General features: G+C 40.4%; 1 protein-coding gene across 10 annotated transcripts in view; it reads right to left on the bottom strand.

The window, feature by feature from the left end:
- Positions 1-26,995, bottom strand: part of cracd (capping protein inhibiting regulator of actin dynamics) — a 232,375-nt gene that overhangs the window by 193,903 nt on the left and 11,477 nt on the right. For 2 of the 10 annotated variants that reach the window (XM_072569608.1, XM_072569669.1), the window contains exons 1-2: positions 25,302-25,581; positions 24,836-24,922 (exon numbers count right to left, since the gene is read on the bottom strand). The gene's annotated coding sequence lies outside the window, so the exon portion shown is untranslated. Of the gene's footprint in view, positions 1-5,258; positions 5,288-24,835; positions 24,923-25,301; positions 25,582-26,995 lie in introns of those variants that run through there. The other 8 variants (XM_072569616.1, XM_072569689.1, XM_072569636.1 and 5 more) reach the window with 6 other exon arrangements.

Genomic DNA, 26,995 nt, shown 5'->3' with positions numbered 1-26,995 from the left:
TCCAGGGATTCCCTTGAACCCAGCTGCCTGACATACTCTTTTTTTTTCTGGTCAAAGCCTCAATATCTCTTGTCATACAGGATTCCTTATTCCTGTCAATCTTGTCTTTCACCCTCACAGGAACTCTAACTATCTCACTTTTAAAGGCCCCCCACTTAGTGGAGGTCCTTTTGCCTGCAAATTACACTGATCAACCCTTGCAAACTCCTGTCTAATTCCATCAAAATTCACCTTGCCCCATTTAGAACTTGAACCTGCAGGCTAGTTCTGTCCCTCTCCATAACCATTTTAAGATTAATAAAACTATGGTTACTGGTCCCAAAGTGCTCCCCCACTGTCACTTTCGTCACCTGTCCTGCCCTATTTCCCAAGACTAGGTTGAGTTTTGCCCCTTCCTGAGTATACTGCTTGAGGAAACTTTCCTGAACACACTTAAAAAATTCCACCCCATCCAAACCCTTAATGCTCTGGCAGTTCCAGTCTATGTTAGGAAAATTAAAATCCCCTACTATGACAACCCTATTGCTCCTGCAAGTCTCCTCATCTCCCTGCATATTTGTTCCTCTAATTCCCGTTGACTGTTTGGGGGCCTATAGTACAACCCAATAACATCACCACCCACAAAGCCTCAAGGGATTTTGAATGTAGGTTTGTAGAATGTAGATACATCCAAAACCTCAACCTGAGCTACAAATCTTCTCAAACTTGCTAAGCCTTACTGGATGATTTTCCAGTTATTTCATCTCTGATTATTGCTGTGATACTCACCTTAATCAAAAATGCAACTCTCCCTCCCTTCCTTCCAGCACCTCTGTCCCACCTAAAGTACCTGTAACCTGGCACATTAAGCTGCCAGTCCTGACCTTCCCTTAGCGTCGAGAAGTGTGGTGCAGGAAAAGCACAGCAGGTCAGGCAGCATCCAAGGAGCAAGACAGTCAACGTTTTGGGCATAAGCCCTTCATCAGGAATATGGCACTTTCCCCCCGTCCCTCCCTTAGCCATGTTTTTGTAATGGTTATATTATCCCAGTCCCACGTACATATCCATGCATGGAGTTCATTGACCTTACCTGTCAGCCTTCTTACATTGAAATAAATGCAATTTAATCCAACAGGCATTCCTTTTCCCCTGTTGTGTTTTAGCCTGACCTGTCTCTTCAACTTACTATTTCTGATTACTGTATCTCCTCTGAGCCTCGCACTTGCCTCCCTGCCATTGAGGATCCCACCCCCTCCCAATCTCTGCTCTTGTATTCTAGTTCTCATCAAATGAATGCATTGTTTTTGTCTTCCTAACTGTCAATAGAACCTGTACGAGGGCTTAGAAAATGAAGGGTGTTTTGCGGTCAATTTGGTACTGAGCAACATGGAAGCTCTTCACAACCAGTGGTGAGCTGAATTGATCAGGTATTCACTCTGACTTCCATGTCAAGAATTCTCAATGTCTATCTAGCTTGTTGAGCACATTTGGTAAACAAGAAAGCTGAATATTAATTAGGCACATTGTGCCACTCATAAGGCTTTTGAAAAGCCTTATTTTCCTTAAATTGGCAACTAACTGCTGCTCAGCAAGAAAATTGACTCATCCCTCGACAAATACATAAAGACCAGAGGACCATAAGACATAGGAGCAGAAATTAGGCCACGCTGCCCATCGAGTCTGCTCTGCCATTCTATCATAGCCGATAAGTTTCTCAACCCCATTCTTCTGCCTTATCCCTGTAAACTTTGAACTCCTTAACAATCAAGAACCTATCTATCTTTGTCTTAAATATACTCAATGACTTGGCCTCTACAGCCTTCTGTGGTAATGAATTACATAGATTCACCACTCTCTGGCTGAAGAAGTATCTCCTCATCTATGTTCTAAAAGGTCTTCCCTTATCTCTAAGGCTGTGCCCTCAAGGTCCTAGTCTCTCCTGCCAATGGAAACATCTTCCCAACATCCACTCTATCCAGGCTTTTCAGTATTCTGTAACTTTCAATTAGATCCCCCCTCATCCTTCTAAACTGCACAGGATATAGACCCAGAAGCTTCAAACGTCCCTCATTTGTTAAGCCTTTCATTCCTGGGATCATTCTCATGAATGTCCTCTGGACCTGCTCCAGGCTCAGTACATCCTTCCTGAGGTATGGGGCCCAAAGTTGCACACAGTACTCTAAATGTGGTCTGACCAGAGCTTTATAAAGCCTCAGAAGTACACCTCTGCTTTTATATTCTAGTCCTCTTGAAATAAATGCCAACATTGCAGTTGCCTTCCTAACTACTGACTCCACCTGCATGTTATCCTTCAGAGAACCTGGACTAGGATTTCTGAGTCCCTTTGCATTTCAGGCTTCTGAATTCTCTTCCCATTTAGAAAATGGTCCATGTCCCTTTTCTTCCTCCAAATGCGTGACCTCACTCTTTCCCATGTTGTACTCCATCTGCCACTTCTTTGTCCATTCTGCTAACCTGTCTAAATCCTTCTGCAGCCTATCCAACTCCTCAATACTACCTGTCCCTTCACTTAGCGTTCATAGAGTCACAGAGATGTTCAGCACAGAAAAAGACCTTTCGGTCCAACTCGTCCATGCCGACCAGATATCCCAACCCAGTCTAGTCCCACGTGCCAGCACCCAGCCCATATCCCTCCAAACCCCTTCTATTCATATACCCATCCAGATGACCTTTAAATGTTGCAATTGTACTAGCCTCCACCACTTCCACTGGCAGCTTATTCCATACACACCATCACATTTTGTGTGAAAAAGTTGCCCCTTAGATCTCTTTTATATCTTTCCTCTCTCACCCTAAACCTATGCCCTCCAGTTCCAGACTCCCCCACCTCAAGGAAAATACTTTGTCTATTTATCCTATCCATGACTCTCATGATTTTACAAACCTTTGTAAGGTTACCCCTCAGCCTCCGATGCTCCAAGGAAAACAGCCCCAGCCTATTCAACCTCTTCCTATAGCTCATTACTCCATCCTGGCAAATGCTTGTAAATCTTTTCTGAACACTTTCAAGTTATCTTTGTAACATTTGCAAACTTAGCCAGAATGCTCTCAGTTCCTTCATCTAGATCATTAATGTATAAAGTGAAAGGTTGTGGTCCCAACACTGACCCTTGCAGAACGCCACTTATCACCAGCTTCCATCCTGAGAAGGACCCTTTTATCTCCACTCTGCTTTCTGCCAGACAGCCAATCTTCTGTCCATTCTAGTACCTTGCCTCTAACACCATGAGTTGTTATCTTACCTAGCAGCGTCCTGTGAGGCACCTTGTCAAATGCCTTCTGGACTTCCAAGTAGATAACATCCATTGGCTCTCTTTAGTCTCGTTACCTGCTCAAAGACTGCTAACAAATATGTCAGGCATGACCTCCTCTTCATGAAACCATGCTGACTTTGCCTGATTTTACTATGCACTTCCAAGTATTCAGAAATCTCATCCTTCACAATGGACTCAAAATCTTACCAACAACTGATGTCAGGCTAATCAGCCTATAGTTTCCTGTCATTTGCCTTATTTCCTTCTTAAACAGGGGAGGGGGAGTTGCATTACTGATTTTCCAACCCTTTGGGACTGTCCCTGAGTCCAATGATTCCTGAAAGACCACCACTAACATCTCCATTATCTCCTCAGTGATCTCCTTCAGAACTCTGGGGTGTAGTCCATCTGGTCCAGGTGATTTATCTACCTTCAGCCATTTCAGTTTTTCTAGCACCCTCTCCTTGGTGATGGCCACCTTCGCCCCTGACTCTCTTGAATTTTTGGGATGTTACGCAAGTATTCCATCATGAAGACTGGTGTAAAGTACTTGTTCAGTTCTTCCACTATTTCTTTATTACCGGTTACTACTTCCCCAGCGTCATTTTCCAATGGCTCAATGTCCTCTTTTGCCTTTCATGTATCTAAAGAAACTCTTGCAATCTTCTTTCACATTACCGGCTTGCTTATCCTCATATTTAATCTTCTCCCTCCTTATTTCCTTTTTAGATTGTCCTCTGTTGGTCTTTGTGGGCTTCCCAAGCCTCTGGCTTCACACTGCCCTTCACTGCATTATATGCTTTCTCTTTTGCTGTGTCTCCTGAATTACTCCCGGAAACTCCTGGCATTGCTGTTCCACGGTCCTTCCTGCTAGGCTCCTCTCCCAGTCAATTCTGCCCAGCTCCTCCCTCATGCTTCTGTTGTTGCCTTTATTCAACTGTAAATACCATTACATCTGATTTCAGCTTATCCTTCTCAAATTGCAGAATAAATTCAATCATATTATGATCACTGCCTCCTAAGGGTTCCTTCACCTTAAGTTCCCTTATCAAGTTTGCTTCACTGCACAATACTAAATCCAGAACTGCCTATTCCCTAGAGGGCTTTAACCACAAGTTGCTCCAAAAAGTCATCTTGCAGACATTCCACAAATTCCTTTTCTTACAATCCACTACCAACCTGATTTTCCCAGTCCACCTGCATTTGAAATACCCCACGATCACTATAACCTTGTCTTTATCACACACCTTTTCTATCTCCTGGTGCATCTTGTGCCCCACATCCTGACTAATGTTTGGATTATGGATTTTTTACCTTTGCAATTCTTCAATTCTAGCCACACAGATTCTACATCATCTGACCCCACATCATTTCTTACTATTGATTTAATTTCATTTCTTATCATAAGGCAACCCTACCCCCTCTGCCTACCTACCTGTCTTTTCAATAGGATGTATTTCCTTGGCATTAGCTTCTAGTCCTGATCCACTTGCAGCCACATCTCCATGATGCCCACCACATCATACCTGCCAATTCCAATCTGCGCCACAAGCTCATTTACCTTATTTCACACGGTGCATGCATTCAGAATACAACACCTTCAGTCTTGTATTGACTGTCCCTCTTCTTATTGACATTCCTCTATCTGATGTGCTTGAACTTAGATTCCTAACCCTTTCCAAACATTCTGTCCTATTTTGTGTTCTGGAGACTTTAATAACCTCTCCTGAGTTCTCCTTTCTTTTCATTTTTTTTCATAAAAGTTGGATGCAGCTGCTTTTGATGTCAAGGAAGGCTTCAGTCTTCATAAGCAATTCTGCCACAATCCTGTCATAACCCTGTTTGCTCAGCATTTACCATTTATCAATATTAGATTTCACATTCCTTATTCTGCCCAAGTGTGTATAAAATACAAAATCCATCTTCCAAACGTTTCACTGCCCCTCCCAATTCCATCATTCTCATTTTTGTTTCTTGTTTTTGACAAAACTGGCCAATACTCACAATTTTGTTTATCAGGAGTGCAACAGAAGTAATGGAATGAGGCTTCGTTGTGATGAATTTTTCCATCTAGTTCAGGAATATAATTATCTGAAGCCACCTGTGTTCAAAGCTATATAGATCTACAAATGAAAATTAATAATGGAAAAATAGTCAAACACTGAAGGGCCATAGGGAGTTCAGAACTCACCTAAGAATCTACCAATAACATATAGGAATTTATATTGATTCACTATGCACAGCTTTATGCCATGATTATTTGAGTCAAGAAAATGAGACTGCCCAAGTCTGTCATTTAAGTAGCGTAACAATTAAAAATAGTGTGTATCTTGAACTTCATATCTTATGACTCTACTGATAGCAGATGCCTTGAGGAATTTCTCAAGTCAGATCACTGCACGTGATACAACACTGAACAAAGGTTAAGTGGAATAAGGGGAAATGGTAGCAGAGACACAGTAAGCAGCTGAGTGGAGGCCAAGGTCTAATCTTCCCCTGCTGCAATGAGCCAGATTCCTACTTTATAATCGGCAGCCCACAGAGAAAAGGCTGTTAATTAGCTAAACATCTCACATAGTCTATTTAGAACATTATGATCAGTCAGAATGGCATAATCAGAGGTTCTGTTGAAATCTGGTGCTACAGAAACGCAAAAGAGAAGTGCAGAGCTCAAAAGTATGGATATTTGTTATTTCCCAAGTTTAAATCTGCAACTGGACATCTATACAAGGAGGAGCAATGCTTCACTGTATCAACTGAGATGAGCTGTCTCCAAATCACTAATCTTTTCAGTGATAATATCCACTTTCACTTTATAACTATAAAGAAACAGTGAAGCTTTGGGAGAATGACTGTCAATGTAATCAATGATGACATAAATGATAGGTGAATGTTGCAGAACAGAATACAAGCAGCATACTACAGATGGTTCATTGAGAATCCAAGGAGAGCTGGAAGAGCATTGGAATATTAGAGTCTGGAGGTGGAGAAGACATGAAGATATCAGTATCAAATGGACAGATTTAAGAATAAATGTGAGTAATGTAACAAAGGTGCAAATTGATGTTCTTTGCAGTGGAGATAATTTGGGCTCAGTAACTCAACTGGTGCCAACTAGGTCATGGAGGGTTTCTTTCCAGGAGGTCTTAACAGTTTTCTCACTTACCAAATCCCTAATTAGCTCATCATACCTGGTATAAAGAACAAAGAACAATACTGCACAGCGATAGGCCCTTTGACCCTCCAAGCCTGTGCTGACACATTTTGCCCATCCATACATGGGTCTATACCCGAAACATCAACTTGCCACTACTGGGATATCCTGGAATGGGCTCACACCCCTCGTCCTCTGATAGCTTTAAAAACTTGATGCAAACCCGGGAAACTCTTGCAGAGGTGTCCTGGAGCTGAGATGACTGACCTCCAAACATCACAACCATCGTCATTTGTGCCAGATATAACTCTAATCAGCAGAGGGCTGTTCCTGATTCCTATTGATTCCAATTTTGCTAGGCCTCTGCTCCTCACTGTCACACTCAGTCAAATGTGGCCTTGATGTCACATATTGTCACTCTCACCTCATCTCTGAAATTCAGCTCTCTTTTTCCATGTTTGAGGTCAGGAGCTGAGTAGTCCGCACAGAACCCAAATTGGGCATCACTGAGCAGGTTATTACTGAGCAGGTGCTGCCTGATAACACTGTTGATTATACCTTCCATCACTTTACTGATGATTGAGAGTATACTGATGGGGCAATAACTGGCTTGGTTAGATTTGTCTTGTTTTTTGTGTACAGAACATCCCTGGGAAAGTTTCTATATTGTCGGGTAGATGTCAGTGTTTTAGCTTTACTGGAGCAGCCTGGCTAGGATCATGGCAATTTCTGGAGCACGAGTATTCAGGACTATTGTCAGAATGTTGTCAGGTCCTTTGGAACAAAGTGGCGAACTGGAGTTGGTAGCTACTCACTCTGACCTCTATGTCAAGAACTGTCAATGCCTAGTTCCCTCATGGCACATTTTAGGACAGAAAGCTGCAAATAAATGTAGTCAGACTTGCAATAAATAACAAGCAATAACCCTTTAATAGGCAACTTGCAACTACCTAGCAAGAACCTCATCTCAATGTCTGAATCTCAGTTAAAAAATGCAACAAGTTGATCCTGATGTCAAGAAAGGCCTTGCTGAACTTCTCCAGCAATTCTATCAGATTTTTCACTGTAGCCCATGTCATTCAGGCACTTCTCACCTTTGGCTTTGATCTTTCCAACGTTTAACTGAAAGAAGTTGGCGACTAGAACTGAATATTAGATAAGCAGGCTGGCAGCACAGAGCAGGAGGGTACAGTCATATGCATTCGGGTAAGGAGTAGGTAACTCAGCCTCTTGACCCTACTCTGCCATTCAGTATGACCATGGCTGATCCAATTGCTCTGCATTCCCATCAGCCTAGATAATGTTTTAACCTCTTACTAATCAGGAACAGATCCACCTCCACCTTTTGAGCAAAAGGGTTCCAAAGATTTAAAACCTGTATGAGAGAAAAAAAATTCTCCTCAACTCTTTCTTAAATGGCCTACCCCTTACTTTTTAAAGTGACCCCTAATTAAAGAATGTCTCATAAGAGAAAACATCCTTTCCACAACCAACCTATGAAACAAGAATCTTGTACATTACAACATATTATCTCATCTTCTGCCTCAGGAGCCTGCAACCACTCAGCCTCAATATTGAATTCACCAATTTCCAAATCTCCTCCCATCCCAGATCCAATCCTCCAACTCAATTCTACCGTCTTGACCTGACCTAACTGTCCATCTTCCTTCCACCTATCCACTCCACACTTCCCAATGACCTATCACCATCACCTCCAACTTTCACCCACCTATTGCCATCCTACTCACTTTTCCCCAGCGCCCCCCACCCCCACCCCCACCCCCCAGTCCTGAAACCTCAACACTCTTGCTCCTCAGATGCTGCCTGACCTGTTGTGCTTTTTCCAGTGTCACATTATATCAATTAGAGGCCACAGGTTTGGGGGGGGAGGGGATTTAAAAGGGATCTAAGGGGAAACCTTTTCATGTAAAGGATGGTGCGTGTATGGAGTGAGCTGCCAGACGAAGTGGTGGAAGCTGGTCCACCACTTACCAAAACATTTACAACATTTAAAAGGCATCAAGATTGATATATGAATAGAATTGGTTTAAAGGGTATGGGCTAATTGCTGGCAAATGGGATATCTGGTTGGCGTGGATGAGTTGGACTGAAGGGTGCTGTACATCTCTTGGACTCTATAACTCTGACCTTCCAGCATCTGCAATCCTCATTTTCTCCTAGTCACTTCTTACTCTTCTAAACCCAGGTATATGCCCATCCTGTCCGATCCTTCCTTTTAAGTTCATCTGCCCAGTCAGGTACTCATCAAGTAAATCTTTCCTGAACTATTCCAACACATTTACATCCCTTTTACATAATGAGACCAATACAGCACACAGTACTCATTCTACACCCTGTGTAGTTAAAAACATAACCTTCCTACTTTTGTATTCAATTGCCCTCATAATAAATTATATAATTCTATTCACTTTCCTGATTACTTGCTGTACCTGCAAACTAACCTTTTGCAATTCACTCACTAGGACACTCAGAACCCTCTGCATCTGGGAACTCTGCATCTCTCATCATTCAGATAAACTTCCCACCAAAAAGAGTTGATTGCTAAAGCTGAGAAAACATGGTGAACAGTTAGACCAAGTAGCCATCAGTTCATGAGTGGGTGCAGCCTCTTCATCTTCAGGTAAGGTTATTGTGTTATGGACTAAGCCAAACCACTCAAAACATTCTTAAGTAGGCAGCTCAGACCATAACTTTGCAAAATGTTTTGGTAAGTGTACAGCGAAAATTACCCGGATTAAGTTAGTTAGGTTGACTATTAGATTTTAAAAGACAAACATTTATTCACAAAACGACACAATGAAACACAAAGAACAGAATAAAGAGCCCCTACAGAACTCAGCCTATCCAACTAGACTTAAGTATGCTGTTCCAAATATACACAACATTTCCAATAAGCAAACTCCCTTTAAAAACCAGAACAAATGGAACACATGCTTACAGGTTGAAGTTGAAGGGCAGAGAGAGAGAGAGAGTTTTCACACAGCTCCCTGTTGAACTTCTCACCAGTTCAGGACCGAATTAAAATTGCTCAACTCAGCTGGAGAGTTGACCATTCCCCTTTCATTATACAGGTCACTTCTCAAACATGACCACTATGGCCTGAAGTCTCATCTGTTTACATATAAACAAAAGGCCTCTCAAAATCCTTTTCATCTCTATACCAAACCAGATTTTTTTGGAGCCCCATCCAGTTTATTACCCCTCTGAAAAAAAATCAAGGACAGAATATCTTTGAGCCAAGGAACAGCTTTTCGAAAACAAAGGGCTGAGCTTTGTGACAGTTGTGAAAGGGTAGCAAGTAAACAAGGGAAGGATGAGGATGGAAAAGATTTTTTTAAAGAGACAGACCCTCTTGGGACACAGCACAATAATACTATAATGATGTGTCCATGCAAGTATTGGTTTAGGAGGAGGACGAATGGGTTGGGTGGGATGACATAATTTCTGAGGCTCTTTCTTGGGATGTTCCTGGGTTATACAAAAATCAGAAGTATCACAACAGAAGTATCACAAAAGTAACAATGATCACATACTGAATGAAAGAAAATCTTTACTTTTAGAATAAACGTATCACTCACTAGTGATGCTCCAGGGCATATCTGTCACTATTAGAATTCTGGAAGACCCAGAGAAGCATAAAATCCCTGTTTAATCAGTTGCTGTGACTGGGTTATCCATTTCACATATTTGATTCTTGAAGTCTGGCAATTGTCAAAGAGTTCAGCTCCCGGTATGTGATATTTTAACAGTGGTACTGAAGTGGTACAGCATCTAATTGATTCATCTCAAACTTACAATTGCATACAGGAAAACTTATCTGGGGTTTCCTATATAACAACTGCATACTCGATTGACCCATGGTGATTTTCATAAATCACTGTACCTTGGCCTCAGGGAAGCCATGGTACCTCCACTCTCAGGTGAGAAATGGTTGCAAATCACATTTTCTCATTTGCTAGATTTACAATCCTTTCTTGCAGATGGACATGAAATTAAACAAGGTGCCAGTTAATTTCACACAACACTACATTGTGGAAAAAAAAATTCTGAAAATAATACATGGAGTGGATTGGAAAAATGGGCAAGTTACAACCTTAAACTTCCTAGATTTCTGGAGTTAGAATACATTGGGAATTTCCAACAAATAAAATTCATAAAATGAAAAGAGATTACAGATGCAGTTCTTCCACAAAAGAGAAATGTTGAATACTACAGATATATCTGAAACGTGTAAGTCATTTTGATACCACTCTTCAAATCTGATTATCAGTTATCGTCCACCATTTAATGTATTCCTCTGATGTTGTTTGCTTTACAGGGAATGACAAATAAAAGGAGAACACAAACAGCCTTTACTGAAACCTATTTAAAGATTTTACTTTGCCTCTAAGAAAATTCTATTTACTCTTCCAAAAATATATATTTTAATACTTCCACATGGATAACTGTCTACTGTCAGGAGCCAGTCACCACATTTTCGCAGTATAATATTCCATATGCTAATTAAGTTGTTTGAAATATGAATGCTTTGATGTTGAGAGAATAAAAATTACTAGATATTTTATAATTTCATTTTATACATATAGAAGTGCATCTTTTCCAAATACAGTATATTTTGTCCGTGTAATATATGTTCAGTAAAGTGTTATTAAATAGGTAACTATACTGTATATGCCTTTCAGGCAAGTGGAACCATTCTGAAGAGCAACTGGCACAGTTGTTGACTGTAAAATACATCTCCGTGGAAAACAGAAACACAATTATATGTGCACAAAATGGAATCTTTAGGTTCTATTACCACAGCCCTGAGTACAAAATGAATCAAACATTGTCCTTGCAAGATACATTAAATATGAGTCTCTTTCAGAATTACAGAAATAGCTCAAGAGACAAATTCAGTCACAGTATCGTCCACATCTGCATTTAAATGACAAAATATCTGTACAGTTGCTCAAATGAGAGGCACTTACATTGAATCTAATGCAAATTCAGATTTTAAATTCTGTTAAGTGAGGTCTGATTAGGTCTGAATTTTATATTGGTAAGTCAGCATATTCATATCTATGTTCTATAAACTGTATCAATACTTAATTCAGAGATAATGGAAACTCAGAATTAATACCTCAGGTAGTTTCAGTTCATGAAAAGATATGTTCCATTATATATTTCAGAAATAAAATTGATTTTCTCCTCTTTCTAATAAGCAATATAGTGAAGTGTGTGTGGTTGCTTCTGATCAATGCTACAAGCTGTAAAATGGTCCTGCCTTTAATGTGCCTCATTTTTTTCAACTATTCAATTCATCTTGCACTTTCAACGAAGAAGAAAATTGGGGTAATCTGATACACATGAATAAGCTGGAACAACCTAAATGCACTTTGGCATTTTACAGCTTTCTGGACTCAACATGAGCTCAGCAACTTCAATATAGTCTCCATTTTGATAAGTTCCCTCCACCCAAAGTATGTTTCCTTGTCTTCATGTTATGGCTTTTACTCAGAGCTGAATCTTTTCACACTTACTGTGGATCTCTGCTTTATCGCTTATTTACAACCATCACTACTTCCTTTGTCTTTTGTTTTGTGACACCATTGATCTGTAATCTCCATCTGACCTTTTACAGACCTTTTTTGTTCCAGTTGCTCCTCCCGAACAGCAAAAAAACTCATCACATTTCTACCTCTTTCCAGTTCTGAAGAAGAGCCAAAGTTTCAAGACATTAATTTGGGGCAGCATGGTGGTTCTGTGTGGGGTTGGCACTGTTGCCTCACCAGTGATCCAGGTTCAATTCCAGCCTTGGGTGACCGTCTGAAAGAGTTTGCACATTTGCCCTCAGCCCAAAGATGTGCCGGTTCGGTGGATTGGCTATGCTAAATTGCCCATAGTGTCCAGGGATGTGTAGGTTAGATGGATTAGCCATGGGAAATGCAGGGTGAGTCTGGTGAGATGCTCCTCAGAAAGTCAGTGTGAACTTGATCAGCCGAATGGCCTGTTCTCACACTGGAGGGATTCTATTAATTCCTTTTCTCTCTCCACAGATGGCACAAGCTCAGATGATTTTCTCTAGCACTTTACCTTAATTATGGTGATGGAGGTGTCTGGAACATTTGCAACAAAAGTGATTCCATAAGAATTAGGAGCTGGAATCAGGCAGTAACCACTTCAGCAGATGCATTCTTCAATAAGATCATGGCTGACCTAATTACTCCATACTCCTGCTTTCCACTGGTAACCTTTCAGAACCTTACTTATCAAGATTCCAATCTGAACATTTGAATTGGGAACAGGAATAGATGAGTATGACTACATAAAGCCAATGCTGATCGGAACACTTGCCCCAGTTTTGGCACAAGACCTCAGATTATAGTGAGGTCATTGCAGCATTGTCTGGGTAGGATGTGCTTTGTATACTTCTAGTACATAGATTACTGCCATATGGCTCATTCAGTTTTACTCAGAATACAGGGAGAACTAACCATTTGGATACAGAACGGGCTCAAAGGGAGAAGACAGAGGGTGGTGGTGGAGGGTTGTTTTTCAGACTGGAGACCTGTGACCAGTGGAGTGCCACAAGTACCATTGCTGGGTCCACTACTTTTTGTCATTTATATAAATGATTTGGATGCGAGCATAAGAGGTACTGTTAGACACCAAAATTGGAAGTGTAGTGGACAGCGAAGAGGGCTACCTCAGATTACAACAGGATCTTGATCAGATGGGCCAATGAGCCAAGAGGTGGCAGATGGAGTTTAATTCAGATAAATGTTATGTGCTGCATTTTGGGAAAGTAAATCTTAGCAGGACTTATACACTTAATGGTAAGGTCCTAGAGAGTATTGCTGAACAAAGAGACCTTGAAGTGCAGGTTCATAGCTCCTTGAAAGTGGAGTCGCAGGTAGATAGGATAGTGAAGAAAGCGTTTCTTTTATTGGTCAGAGTATTGAGTACAGGAGTTGGGAGGTCACGTTGCGGCTGTACAGGACATTGGTTAGGCTACTGTTGGAATATTGCGAGCAATTCTGGTCTCCTTCCTATCGGAAAGATGGTGTGAAACTTGAAAGGGTTCAGAAAAGATTTACAAGAATGTTGTCAGGGTTGGAGGATTTGAGCTATAGGGAGAGGCTGAACAGGCTGGGGCTGTTTTCCCGGGAGCTGAGGGGTGATCTTATAGAGGTTTACAAAATTATGAGGGGCATAGATTGGATAAATAGACAGTCTTTTCCCTGGGGTCGGAGAGTCCAAAACTAAAGGGCATAGGCTTAGGGTGAGAGGGGGAAGATATAAAAGAGGCCTAAGAGGCAACGTTTTCACACAGAGGGTAGTATGTGTATGGAATGAGCTGCCAGAGGATGTGGTGGAGGCTGGTACAATTGCAACATTTAAGAGGCATTTGGATGGGTATATGAATAGGAAGGGTTTGGAGGGATATGGGCAAGGTGCTGGCAGGTGGGCCTAGATTGGGTTGGGATATCTGGTCGGCATGGACAGGTTGGACCGAAGGGTCTGTTTCCATGCTGTACATCTCTATGACTCTATGACTTTTCTGCAGTGATTTCATGCAACATTGTGGCTTGCTTAGCAAATTCAGAGGGCAGCTAAGACACAACTACATTGCTGTATGTCTCAGTTATAGTATGCTCTGATATAATGCAATAGTTTTGTTCCTGTGCAATCCTGGTTATAAGAAAATCGTGTAATAAGCAGCACCATTTAAACCAGTGGGATCAGAATCATGTTATACCCAATACAGGAAGTGAAACTTCCCATTCTACAAATAATGGTCTAAATTCTTCAACTGCGATATGGCCGATTCTCTTTGAAGAAATCTGTTGTATAGCAGAACCACCTGTAAGTTGTAGGCCAGATTGGGTAAGGAAGGTGGATTTCTTTCACTGGAGGATAATCCATTAGCTTTACAATAATCATTTCTGGAACTAGCTTTTATTTCCAGATGTGTTAATTGATTGAATTCAAACTTCTCTAGCTGGTGTGATGGGACTTGAACCCATGTCCCCAGAATATTACTAGATTACTAATCCAGTAATATTAGCACTTTGCTTCCAGCTCCTAGGATCTTAATATATATTGAGGATGACTGGGTGACCATTCAGGAAAAGCATTGGCTGTTTTCATCAAACCAATGAAGTAGTACACTATCAAGGTAATAAACTATTAGAAGGAAAACATTACTTTTATAGTTTACCTCAATGACGAGTCATCACTGTCCAAGTATGGCACCTACTGAAACATTCGTAAGACTATCCTATACAAGCTCTGAGAGATCAAGACACTTGGTTACACCAGAAAACTGACAAATTCCAGTCAAATGCAGACTGCAAGGAGGTTCCACAATGTTTAGATATGTGTCCACAGGCCCCAGGCTACCTCAACACTGACAGGTCAACACTACTCACAGAAAAAGCCCAAATTCTAGAAAAATGTGGTGCTGGAAAAAGCACAGCAGGTCAGGCAGCATCCAAGGAGCAGAAGAGTTGACATTTCAGGCATAAGTCTCTTCTGAGATGCTGCCTGACCTGCTGTGCTTTTCCAGTGCCACACTTTTCAACACGGACTCTCCAGCATCTGCAGTCCTCACTCTCCCCAAATTCGAAAAAGCCAGGCAGGGCATGTTAACCAATCCTCAATGATGAAGTAATCAACATACTACCACATATTGCCAACACTGCTCTCTTGATAAGTTTTTCATGCTGTGAGAAACAAGAAACATATTCAAACTCCTGTTGAGTAGCAAAGCTTCAGAGGTCACTGATATCCAAGCAAAGGTCTACTAGGCTGTCGTTCATTGCCTTGTCAAGAATTACTTCAGTCTACTTCAAAATGAGGAGTCATTTTGTAAGAATGCAAAGAAACCTCCATTGTCTACCTACAGCATTGTCTGGGTACAGTGCATCTTTGACATTTCTGGTACATAGGTTGCTACCAACATGTTTCTTATTTGACTTTTCTCGAGTGATTTGATACAACTTTGAGATTCGCTTGGTAATTTCAGACAGCAGTTAAAAATCTACAAGGTTCACTGCAGACAACACCTTCCAAACCAGTGACCAGTATTACCGTTGCACCAGCAAGAACGAGAGAGCAGATAATGGAAATGCCACCACCAGCAAGTCCCTGCCAAGGCACTCACCACCCTAACTTGGAAACATATTGTCGTTCCTTCAGTGATTTTGGGTCAAAATCCTGGAATTCCCTTCCTAAAGGCTTTATGGGATCCACCTATACTAAATCAACTGCAACAGGTTGAATAAGGCAGCTCACCACCACCTTCTCAAGAGCAACTAGGGACAGGCAATAAATGCTGGACCAGTCAGCAATATCCATGGCCCATGAGTGAATAAAGTAGAAAAACTTGCCAATTTTGATACAAATAGAGGAATCTCACCCCTCTCCACCATCAGCAAATTCTTTACCAGAATTCTTCTGAAGATTTCAGTGTAACATCTCAAACAGAACCTGCTACTAATCAGTCAGTGTGATTTCAGAAAACAACAAAAAAAAACTGATGTAGTTTTCAGATTGACAGGTCCAGGAAAATCATCAAGAATAGAAAATGCACCTCTCCATCACTTTTGTTAGCATCACCAAGGTCTTTGACACAGTCAGCTATGACAGCATGCAGAAGTAAATGGGGAATTTCAGCTGCCCTGAAAAATTCTTCCCAATAGTTTGGCAATTCCAATACTGCATGCTCATTCATGTCCTGGATGATAGTGGGTCTGCCAGCCCATTCCCACTCACTAATGAAATTAGAAAACAGTGACTTTTTCAGCATGTTTTTCTCAGTTTTGCTCTCTGAATGCCTTCCATTATGGTGGTCATGGCATCTAAAGCAGAAACCACGTGGATAGGAAGTTGCTCAATTTGAGATGACTTTAGGCAAGGGCCAAGATCTCCTCAGTCAATCACATTTTGTAAGTCAGTGATTGTGCACTAGCAGCTGGTTTTCAGTTGAATATGGAATGTAGCATGGATTTCTTCTCTGATGCATGAAACAACTTGAGCTTTCAGGCTAATGTAAAGAAAACAGAGTAATAGTTCTATTAAAGGGCTATCATTACCCCTAAATTTCAGTTCATGGCCACAGCCTATCAACGGTGGAGAAGTTCCTACTTCCTGACAGTTCCATCTCTCTTGAGCTGTCTATATTAATGACAAGATACATGTAACAATTGCCACAGTAAATCTTGCCCTCAGGTGTGTTCAATGAATTAAGAGCAGTGAGCCTGCCTACCAAACTGAAAATCGAATGCAATATCCTGGCCAAACTGCTCTAAGCATCTGAGCCTTTGACTATTTACCAATATCATGCCAAGAAGCTCAACCATTCTGAAATTTCTGAACATTAGATGGCAGGACAAAATACCACACACTGAGATGTTTGCCAAAAATGACTTGGCAATCAGCCTGTTTTGTGGCAGTCACAAGTGAGTTGGGCTGGCCACATAGCTGGAGTGCCTGAGATTCATTTACTGAAGTGATTTTCCCATGGTTAGCTTTTGAGTCTAGTATGTGCCCTTATGGTGGTCAAAGGAAGCATGACAGGGACACCCTGAAAGCTTCTCTAGGAGTTATAATACCAAATTGGAGATCTCGGAAAAGCTCACCCAGGATCACTGTCCCTAAAACATCCACATAAAAAAAAGTCACCTTGAAAAGCAAGCATAAACCAGAGGCAAAGAGTAAACTCAAGGTGAGGAGATTCTGAGTCAGCAATTCATCCAAAACACAGTATTCTGCAGTATCTTATTTTACTTGCAGCAAAGTCATGTCACAGACTATTCACCTACATGTCCACCACAATCCTACCAAACATCCCAGATGAAGAACATGGACATTTTCCCATCCAAAGATGTAAAAGGGAAAAACAGCAACTAAGAAAAGGTTTAATAGGTTGCAATAGCATTGTAAATGGTAAATTAGTAATATCAAGGAAAGCAAACTAATAATGAAATTGTGATGTTCACTTGGCTCAGTTAATGGATCTCTCACCTTGGAACTTAGAATGATTGTGAATTCAAGCCACATTATCATTAAGCACATAACCTAAGGGTAAAACTATTGGAGGCATCATCTCTCAAATATAATTTCGAACTGAGATTCAAATTATTACTCTGGTGAATGTAGAGATCCCTGTGGCAGCATCTGAAGAATATCAATGAGTTTGCATTGTGTCCTGGACAATATTCTTTGCTAGTCCAAGTGTGATCAAATGTTTGTGTGCAAGTGGTTACCTGTGGAAACATATGTATGCAGCCTGTTTGTTGCTTTTTGTCTTGAATTCATTGAATCAGTTACTCATTCATCATAAACCATTTTGACAGCACCCAATATGTGATTATGCGTTATATGAATGTGTATTACAGAAACAGTGAGCACGAAGAAGCTGAATTTTGCAGCTACGTTCTTTCAGATAATTGAAGGATGAAGTTTATGTGGTCAAACAGGGTTATTGTTCACTCAGATGAGATGGCCTTTTGAGTTAATGAAGAATCATTATTGTCGGAACAGAACATTGGACCAGATCTTCCAATGCCAATAGTTGTGAATCTTAAGGCTTCTAACACAGTTGTTTTTCAGCAGACAGTGAAATTCCTGATGCCTACACAAGCACTGTGTTTGCCTGGCAAATCTAAATATCCAACAGCTTGAGTTATTTACAAAGATCTGTTCCTAAAACTATTATTTATTTAATCTCTGGTGTAATTCAGGTGAACCGTAGTATAAGTCAATACACCGCCACCCAACCACCTATCCACCCATTCACAAAAACATTTATGATCTTTTAAAATTTTTCTGATTACAGTTACTGATGTTAGTGATGTTGTCAAAGGCAAGTGTGTCCTCAGCACTGCACCTCATTGCCATTCTTCTTATGGTTGACTGTACTGAAACAGTGCTCGCAAGAATACAAAACAGGACCCTGCACTGTTCACAACCAACAGTGATCGACCTAGCAACTCTACTGACCAGAAGATCTGGACCTTTAGTGTGAGGGATCTCTGTTATTCACCTACACCGTCTTCGTTATGGCTATTTTCAGAAAATGCGTGACAAACAAGTTAAATTTAGAGTGGACTACGTTGCTACTCCAATTAGTGGATGGCACGCTGGTACAGTGGTTAGCACTGCTGCCTCACTATGCCAGAGACCTGAGTTCAATTCCCGCCTTAGGTGACTGACCATGTGGAGTTTGCACATTCTCCCAGTGTCTGTGTGGGTTTCCTCCAGGTGCTTCTGTTTCCTCCCACAGTCCAAAAATGTGCAGGTTAGGTGAATTGGCCATGCTAAATTGCCTGTAGTGTTAGGTGAAGGGGTAAATGTAGGGGAATGGGGCTGTGTGGGTTGCGCATTGGTTTGGGCTGAAGGGCCTGTTTCCACACTGTAAGTAATCTAAACTAATCATTATGCAGTTGAAAAAGAAGAAGAGGAAATCAGCTGACATGGATTTATGCTGTTATTTTGCACATTTTTGTTTCTTTATTCTTTTCTCAGATGTTGGATATTGGTGGAAAGGCCCAACATTTTTTGAACATGTCTAATTGCCCTTGAACTGAATGGCTTGCTGGGCCATTTCAGACAGCAGTTAGGAGTTATCTTTATTGCTGTGTGTCTGGACTCATGTAGTCTAGTTAGGGCAAGAATTCTTACATAAAGGGCATTAATGCTTTAAAAGTCAATTGTAGCTGCATGGCACCATTACTGAGACTCCTGATTTATTGCCTAAATTTATATTCCACCAATAATTGTGGTGAGATTTGGTCTGTTCTCGCATGACACTAGTCTAGGCCTCTGGATTACTTGTGCAGTAGCATTACTGCTATGGCGCATTATTGAGCCCAATTGACAGGAACCTAATCTACCATCTTAAACAGACATTGTCTTCACCATGAGTATACAGTCATAGCATCAACAAGATGCATCATTGCAAATTACCAAGGCTTCTTTGACAGCACCTTCCAAACACATGAACTCTGCCAGCTGGAAGAACAAGGACTGCAGCTGAGTGGACATGCTTTCAAGATCATCACCAGGACACAAACCATCCTGAGTTTGCATCATATCCTTCATGGATGTTGGGTCAAAGTACTGAAACTCCCTTCCTAATATCACTTTGGGTATATCCACACAAAATGGGCTGAAATATTTCAAGATGGTGGCTCATCAACATGTTGTCAAGGGAAATTAAGGATGGACAATAAATGCTGGTCTTGCTAACAATGTTTGCATCCAAGATTCAATTACTAAAAACTTTCACATATCAGGAATGGAACATACAAACAAAACAAGAAAAATGTGGAATACCCAACCAAATCCAAATAACAAACTCAAATGAAAGTTCAAGAAGGGAAGTAGAGACAACCCTGCTAATTATAGACCAGTGAATCTTACTTTGGTTGTGGGAAAAGTGTTGGAAAGGATTATAAGAGACAGGATTTATAATCATTTAGAAAGGAATATTGTAATTTGATTAGGGATAGTCAACACAGTTTTGTGAAGGCCAGGTTGTACTTCACAAACCTTAGAGTTCTTAGAGAAGGTGACCAAACAGGTGGATGAAGGTAAAGTGGTTGATGTGGTGTATATGTATTTCAGTAAAGCGTTTCTTAAGTTCCCCACAATAGGCTATTGTAGAAAATACAGAGACATGGGATTGAGGTTGATTTAGCGGTTTGGATCAGAAATTGGCTTGCTGAAAGAAGTTGTTGATAGGAAATGTTCATCCCAGAATTCAGTTTTACTAGTAGTACTGCAAGGATCTGTTTTGGGGCCACTGCTGTTTGTCATTTTTATAAATGACCTGGATGAGGGCATAGTAGGATAGGTTAGTAAATGTGCAGATGACACTAAGGTCAGTGAAGTTGTGGACAGTTCCAAAGGATGTTGCAGGTTACAAAGGAACATAGATAAGCTGCAGAGCTGGGCTGAGAGATGGTAAATGGAGTTTAATATGGAAAAGTGTGAGATGATTCACTTTGGAAGGTGTAACAGGAATACAGAGTACTGGGCTATTGGTAAGATTCTTCATAGTGTGGATGAGCAGAGAGATCTTGGTGTCCATTACATAGATCCCTGAAAGTTGCCACCCAGGTTGATAGGGTTGTTAAGAAGGCATATGGTTTGTTAGCTTTTATTTGTAGAAAGGCTGAGTTTTGGAGCCATGAGATCATGTTGCAGGTGTACAGAACTGTGGTGCGGCTGTACTTGGAGTATTGCGTACAGTTCAGGGTTGCCACATCAGAGGAAGGATGTGGAAGCATTGGAAAGGATGCAGAGGAGATTTACTAGGATGTTGCCTGGTATCAAGGGAAGGTCTTATGAGGAAAGGCTGAGGGACTTGAGGCTATTTTCGTTAGAGAGAAGAAGGTTGAGAGGTTACTTAATAGGGACATACAAGACGATCAGACGGTTAGATAGGGTGGACAGTAAGAGCTTTTTTTCCCCCAGATGGCGATGGCTAGCACAAGGGGACATAGCTTTAAATTGAGGTGTGATAGATATAGGACAGATGTCAGAGGCGGTTTCTTTATTCAGCGAGTAGTAAGGGCGGGAATGCCATGACTACAACAGTAGTAGAATCGCCAACAATGTGAAACAGCTGGCTTCATTTGTTGCTCAAACTTTTGAAATCCCTTACATTCCCATGGTAGATTGGAGGGCTTTTGCCCGAAACATCGATTTTTCCTGCTCCTCAGATGCTGCCTGACCTGCTGTGCTTTTCCAGCACCACTCTAATCTGGACTCTGATTTCCATCATCTGCAGTCCTCACTTTTGCCTATCCTACCTACAGGATAGATCCCAAAAACTGGCAGATTATATCAAACAACATATCCCTTCATCCGTTCATGATAAGCAAGGTACTGACCATACCCAACCAGCCTGTTCTCACAACCTTCACAACATAGGATTCCAACATGAGATTTGATTCTGTGATTAGACAGTATTTGCTAAATAAACCTGAGTGTGTGGAGAATCTCACTGCAACCAATTTTGGATTATCTGTTGGCTCTGCAATGTGGTACACTTGCATGTACTCAAAGCTACATAAATTAATATATAGGGTCCTGTATTTTGCCGTGGTGTCCATGGTAACTACCTTACCACAGTCTACTTGGTATGCTGTGACAGCACTCTCCTCCTATACAGTATAAATGGTGCTTTCCTTATACCAGCTAACTGTTCTGATGAGTGTGAGACAAAAAGCTTTGTATCTTTTTCCAGCTGCACTCAATGAAACCATCGAGAGAATCTAAACATTTGCACAATGGAAGTATTCAACAAAACTACTTTAAAATTGGTTGCAGACAATCTTTTGAGACAAAACCTTACTACACCTGTCTTTTCTTAAGATGACATGATCATTTCTCAGATTTTTGTTCATTCTTTCATCCTTAGCCTTCAAAGTATGGTTTCCATGATAGATAAACTTTACTGATCTTACCCTGAATGTAAAAGGCAGGAAAAATAAGTGTGGTTCCAATATTAACCTCTAATGGCATTTGTGCAAAGACTGCCACTCCATGTAGAATGGAGCAAAGGACATAGATTGGCAATCTACTGTCTAGTTATGTAGGTTAATGCAAGCTGTTATAACCATCAATCAGTACTTTGGCACTTTTAAAAATGGACTGTAGCAACATGGATATGAAATTGGCCGAGGGATGTGAAATAGAACAGAATGGTTAATGGTTAATTTTCAGACTGGGAGAAGGTTTGTAGTGGAGTTCTTTGGGGTTGGTATTGGTACCCTTGCTTTTCCTGACTTTGAATATACATACACATAAGTGTACACTTAATCATGGTGTGCAAGGAACAATTTGAAAGTTTATGAGCAACTCAAAACTTGGGAGAAGTGTAAACTGTGAAGACAGTGTAGAACCTCAAAAGGACATTAATATGTGGGTGGAGTGTGTGGTTTAGGTGGCAGATGAACATGGAGAAATGTGAGGTACAAAGAACATGAGGAGATAGTATAAAATAAATATACTATTCGAAAAGGATATTCAGGAGCAGAGAAATAGTGCCCAGTGTATAAGTGCATCAGTCATTATAAGTGCCAGGACAGGTATCAACAGCTGTTAATAAAACATACAGTATCCTAGACTTCATAAGTAAGGGCACAGAGTATGAGAGCAGGGAACTTATGATGAACTTATATAAGACATTGATAGAGCTCAGCTGGAGTATTGTGTACATTTCTGATTGCCATGCTATGGGAAGAATGTGAATGCATTGGAGAGAGTATGGAAGTTTCTGAGAATACTTCAATTAGGAAGAAAGATTGGAGATGTTGATACAATTTTCCTTGGAGAGAAGGGCAAGAAAATATTTGATAGAAGTTTTCAAAATCAAAAGGGGTCTGGTCAGGCTAAATAGAGAGAAACTGTTCCCATTCATAAACAGATAGAGTACAAAAGGAATAAACCAAGATGAAAAAAGTACTTTTTCACACAGTGTGTATTTAGGGCATGGTATGTATTACCTGGAAGTATAGTGGCGGCAGGTTCAACTGGAGCATTCAAAAAGTTACTGGAGATCATTTAAATAGAAACAATGCAAAGGTTACAGGAAAGACAAACAAGAATGGCACTAAGTTAAAATTGTTAGAAAGACAGTACAGACATCATGGGTCAAAGTCATCCTTCTGCACTATTAACAAATCTGTAACTGAAGAAACAAATTATTCGTTTTACTTTTCCAATTCCCAATCCTGCTAGCATCTGATGTAATTTGTTATGACAGAATAATGTCTGTAAAACATTATTTCCACAAAGAAAAGGTTAATTCCTGAAACACATGTTACCATCTCATCTGGTTTGAAGTTCACTAGCCATTTCCGGACAATCACGGAACACAAAGAGTAAGTTTAAAAAAAAGAATAAAAACACAACCATTTAAAACATAAAAGTTCTGGATAAAAGATCACTCTGCCCATCAGAGGACATTCTCTAGCATGACAACTAAAGGAATTATTTTTATGGGAGTTAACTGTATTATGAATAACAAACTTAATGCATTTGCCACAATTACTTAGAATATTTCAATCATTTTAATCAATTGGGTGTATTATATCTATTGGAATAGAGACAGAATTTTACATTTCCTACTTTATCATTGAAACTTTCAATTTTTTAATATCTCTGCTGCTTTGAATCATTTTTGCCCATCAGTACTGACAAAATGCACATTAATGAATAACAAATGGATGAGTCATACATCAATATCCAGAAAAAATATTAACTTCCTCTCTGATCAGTCGCACCCCATTTTTACACCATCAGGTTTGTTTTCAAGATCTTTCTAGTCACATATTTTCAATTTTCACAAGGGACTGAAAAATATTCATCTTTTTCCCAAACCTTCAAAGTCTTGGGCATAACTAACAAGGCAAGCCTTATCACAAACATTACTGTTTATATCCACATTGTGTACCATACAACCGAATTAATTTCTTGATGATGACCTTTGGTTATACATCAAAATGGCTTTTACAACTGGTTAATTATTATTTTTAAACTGTTTTAAAATAAGGTGGTATTCCAAATTACACTCTATCAACCAGAATAGGTACATTACAATAAGCTACCAACAATAATTTGCAGCATTACGTCAAACTATTAAATTGGGCTTAACTACCTATTCATTTGGTTGTGTCTCTTGAGGGGTCATAAAATGGACAAAGTATTATGGTTATTCTGGTTGAACTTGCATAATTCAATGGCTGGATGAGATGCATTAGGTTACATTCAGTAACAGATCTCAAACCCAGCCCTTATTCATTGAGAATGGTTGGTTCTTCAAGGGCATAATAGGTTACTGTATATTGTGCGCATGCAATTTTACCATTCTCCCTAGCAATATAGCATAAAGAATGGGACGGCAATGAACTTAATCAAGTTATTTTTCAAATCTGTTCACAGGTTTTTTGATGATGATTAATATGCTGAAATATGAACAACTATAATGCTCTCTGAAATCTGTGAATGTAAAATATGTGTTAGAATAAAGAAGAAAGCTGATGAAACATTTGAAAGATGGCTGAGTTATTTGCATATCTTATTATCCTCTTAGAATCTATGTCCATGTGCCCGCAGTAAAACCAACAGAAATATGTCTATTGTCTATTTAATAAAACAGGCAGTACACTTTTAGCGTACAGGACTGTGAGAGATGTGTTCCTGCCGACATTATATTTAATATATCTAAACAATCAAAAAATGGTGCCTCTTTACAGAGACATTTTCTAAATGGAAAAGCTGTCATTTTGCTTTCTCGTGTGGTAAAGGGATATTCATTCAGAATACAACAGTCAATATTCCACTAAACAAAACGGGAAACATGTCAAGCCGTAAAACTGCACAACTAACATCAAATGCAAAGACATACCGCCGATAAATTATGCCAGTTGAAGCTGACGGAACACTGTACAACATATTTTTCCCCCAGTGAGCGATTTGAATCGCATTCCCTTTGCTTCAGTAAATGAGACAGCGATCATGGAAAACAAGAAAGATTTTATTTAAATTTTAAAAAATGCAAAACGTAGCGGAGTAATCTTGTATATAGAAAGGATATTTCAATATATGTGACTCATATTGATAAACTGCTGTCTTTTATTGTTCGATCCATCTTTTGATTTTTCACGAGCATCTATTTATGTGACTGAGCAACTGCTTTTTCTCTCGTTGACCTCTGCATCGCTTTGATAGTTACTCCTGCTCCCAGTCTTTTTTCACGGTATCAATAAACACATGGCTTGCTAACACATACATAAACCTTTAACGACCCTCCTCACAGTATACCATAAACCATAAACCAGTTCCGTCCATCATTTCAAACGAAACGGCCATACCTTACATTCAATTTCCCAGCTCAATCCCTGATCATTATTTTCTCCTTCTCGGGCTGCGTTGACCGTTACGTTATGGCGAGTTTTCTTTTTCTCTTTTGCTTTGCTGTTTCGGATGTGTCAGGAAAATAATGTGCAGCCCGGGGTTTGGGTCTAATCCGCCTCCATTGCTGCTTCTGTTAAGGGAGGACCAGAATGTGCTTTTAAAAAAAAAGCAGTCTGCTGAACAAACCCACACTCTCTGTATGTACCAGAGAACAGCCCTTTCTCCTTGCACGTGGGGAATGACAGGAACTGCTCCTGCCTCCAACCAGGCAACAGTAAAGCTTCTCGTAGAGCCCTTTTTCACAAGGCTGCATGCCCCTGATATATTCCTCGAATCAATGTTAGATCGAGATCAATTATTAAACTGTGAATCAAACCCGCAAGTGTAGATTGCATTAGGATGACTTGTGAATCAATATAAAAAGGAAAGTCCTGCTATGTGCCAGTTTACTGAATGAACCAATTTACCAATATTATTTTTCATAAAAATACATCTATTGAAAATCAAAAACAGAAATAGCTGGATAAACTCAGCAGGTCTGGCAGTATCTGTGGAGAGAAACTCGAGTTCTGCAGAAAGGACTCTGGACCCGAAACTTGACTCTGCTTTCTCTCCATATGCTGCCAGATGTATTGAGTTTCTCCAGCTATTTCTGTTTTTGTTTCAGATTTCCCAGCATCTGCAGATTTTTTTTTGAAATTGAAAATCGAGTTTACTTGATGTATATTAAATCCTAATTATACATCCAATTACGAAATCTACACACTCCCCTCGTTCTGAGCTTTGTTGTCTTGTTTTTTTTTCCATTTGCCCCTGAGAAACAACATTTCTGGGCAGCACATTGCAGTCACTTGGGTCTCAGACTGCTCAGCACAGACCGTAGCTTCAGGCAGCGCTTTGAGCAATTCCGCTACCCGAGCGCATTGACACGTTCACTCCGTTTGCCTCATTTGAACGGTTAAGCTTGCAGCTCACGAATCTCTCTCCCCGATAACTCCAGTGACCCCGGAGGTAGCACCCAGGACCTGGCGTCTGCCACAAGCTGTGTATCAACTTGTATCCGCATGCACTGGTTCACCCATTCGGGAATAGCACCATGGGCAACTAAAACCTTTGTGTGGTTGAATAGCAAATTTCCTGTTAAAGATTAAGTATCTTTTCTGCGATCAATTTGCTTAAATTTAAAATACTTTTGACAATTCTTTCACAACTGTTCACAGACAGGCCTGTCTGATGTTGGTAAACAAACATTATGTGTATTCAGAGTTATTCAGTTATTAACTGTGGGCGGCACGGTGGTTAGCACTGCTGCCTCACAGCGCCAGGGACCCGGGTTCAATTTCCCGCCTCAAGCAACTGTCTGTGTGGAGTTTGCACATTCTCCCCGTGTTTGCGTGGGTTTTCTCCAAAAATGTGCAGGTTAGGTGAATTGGCCAAGCTAAATTGCCCGTAGTCCTAGGGGAATGGGAATGGCTCTGGGTGGGTTGCGCTTCGGCGGGTCGGTATGGACTTGTTGGGCCGAAGGGCCTGTTTCCACAGTGTAAGTAATCTAATGTAAAATTGCGCGTTTTAAAATATATTGTGAATTTGAACAATAAACAAATACAGTTAGCGTAGCCTTATTGGGCCAAATGGCACTGTTTGAAACAAT

The sequence above is a fragment of the Chiloscyllium punctatum genome, chromosome 1 (genome assembly GCF_047496795.1).
Source record: "Chiloscyllium punctatum isolate Juve2018m chromosome 1, sChiPun1.3, whole genome shotgun sequence".
NCBI classification, from domain to species: domain Eukaryota; kingdom Metazoa; phylum Chordata; class Chondrichthyes; order Orectolobiformes; family Hemiscylliidae; genus Chiloscyllium; species Chiloscyllium punctatum.
This window is presented reverse-complemented; position numbering and strand designations above follow the sequence as displayed.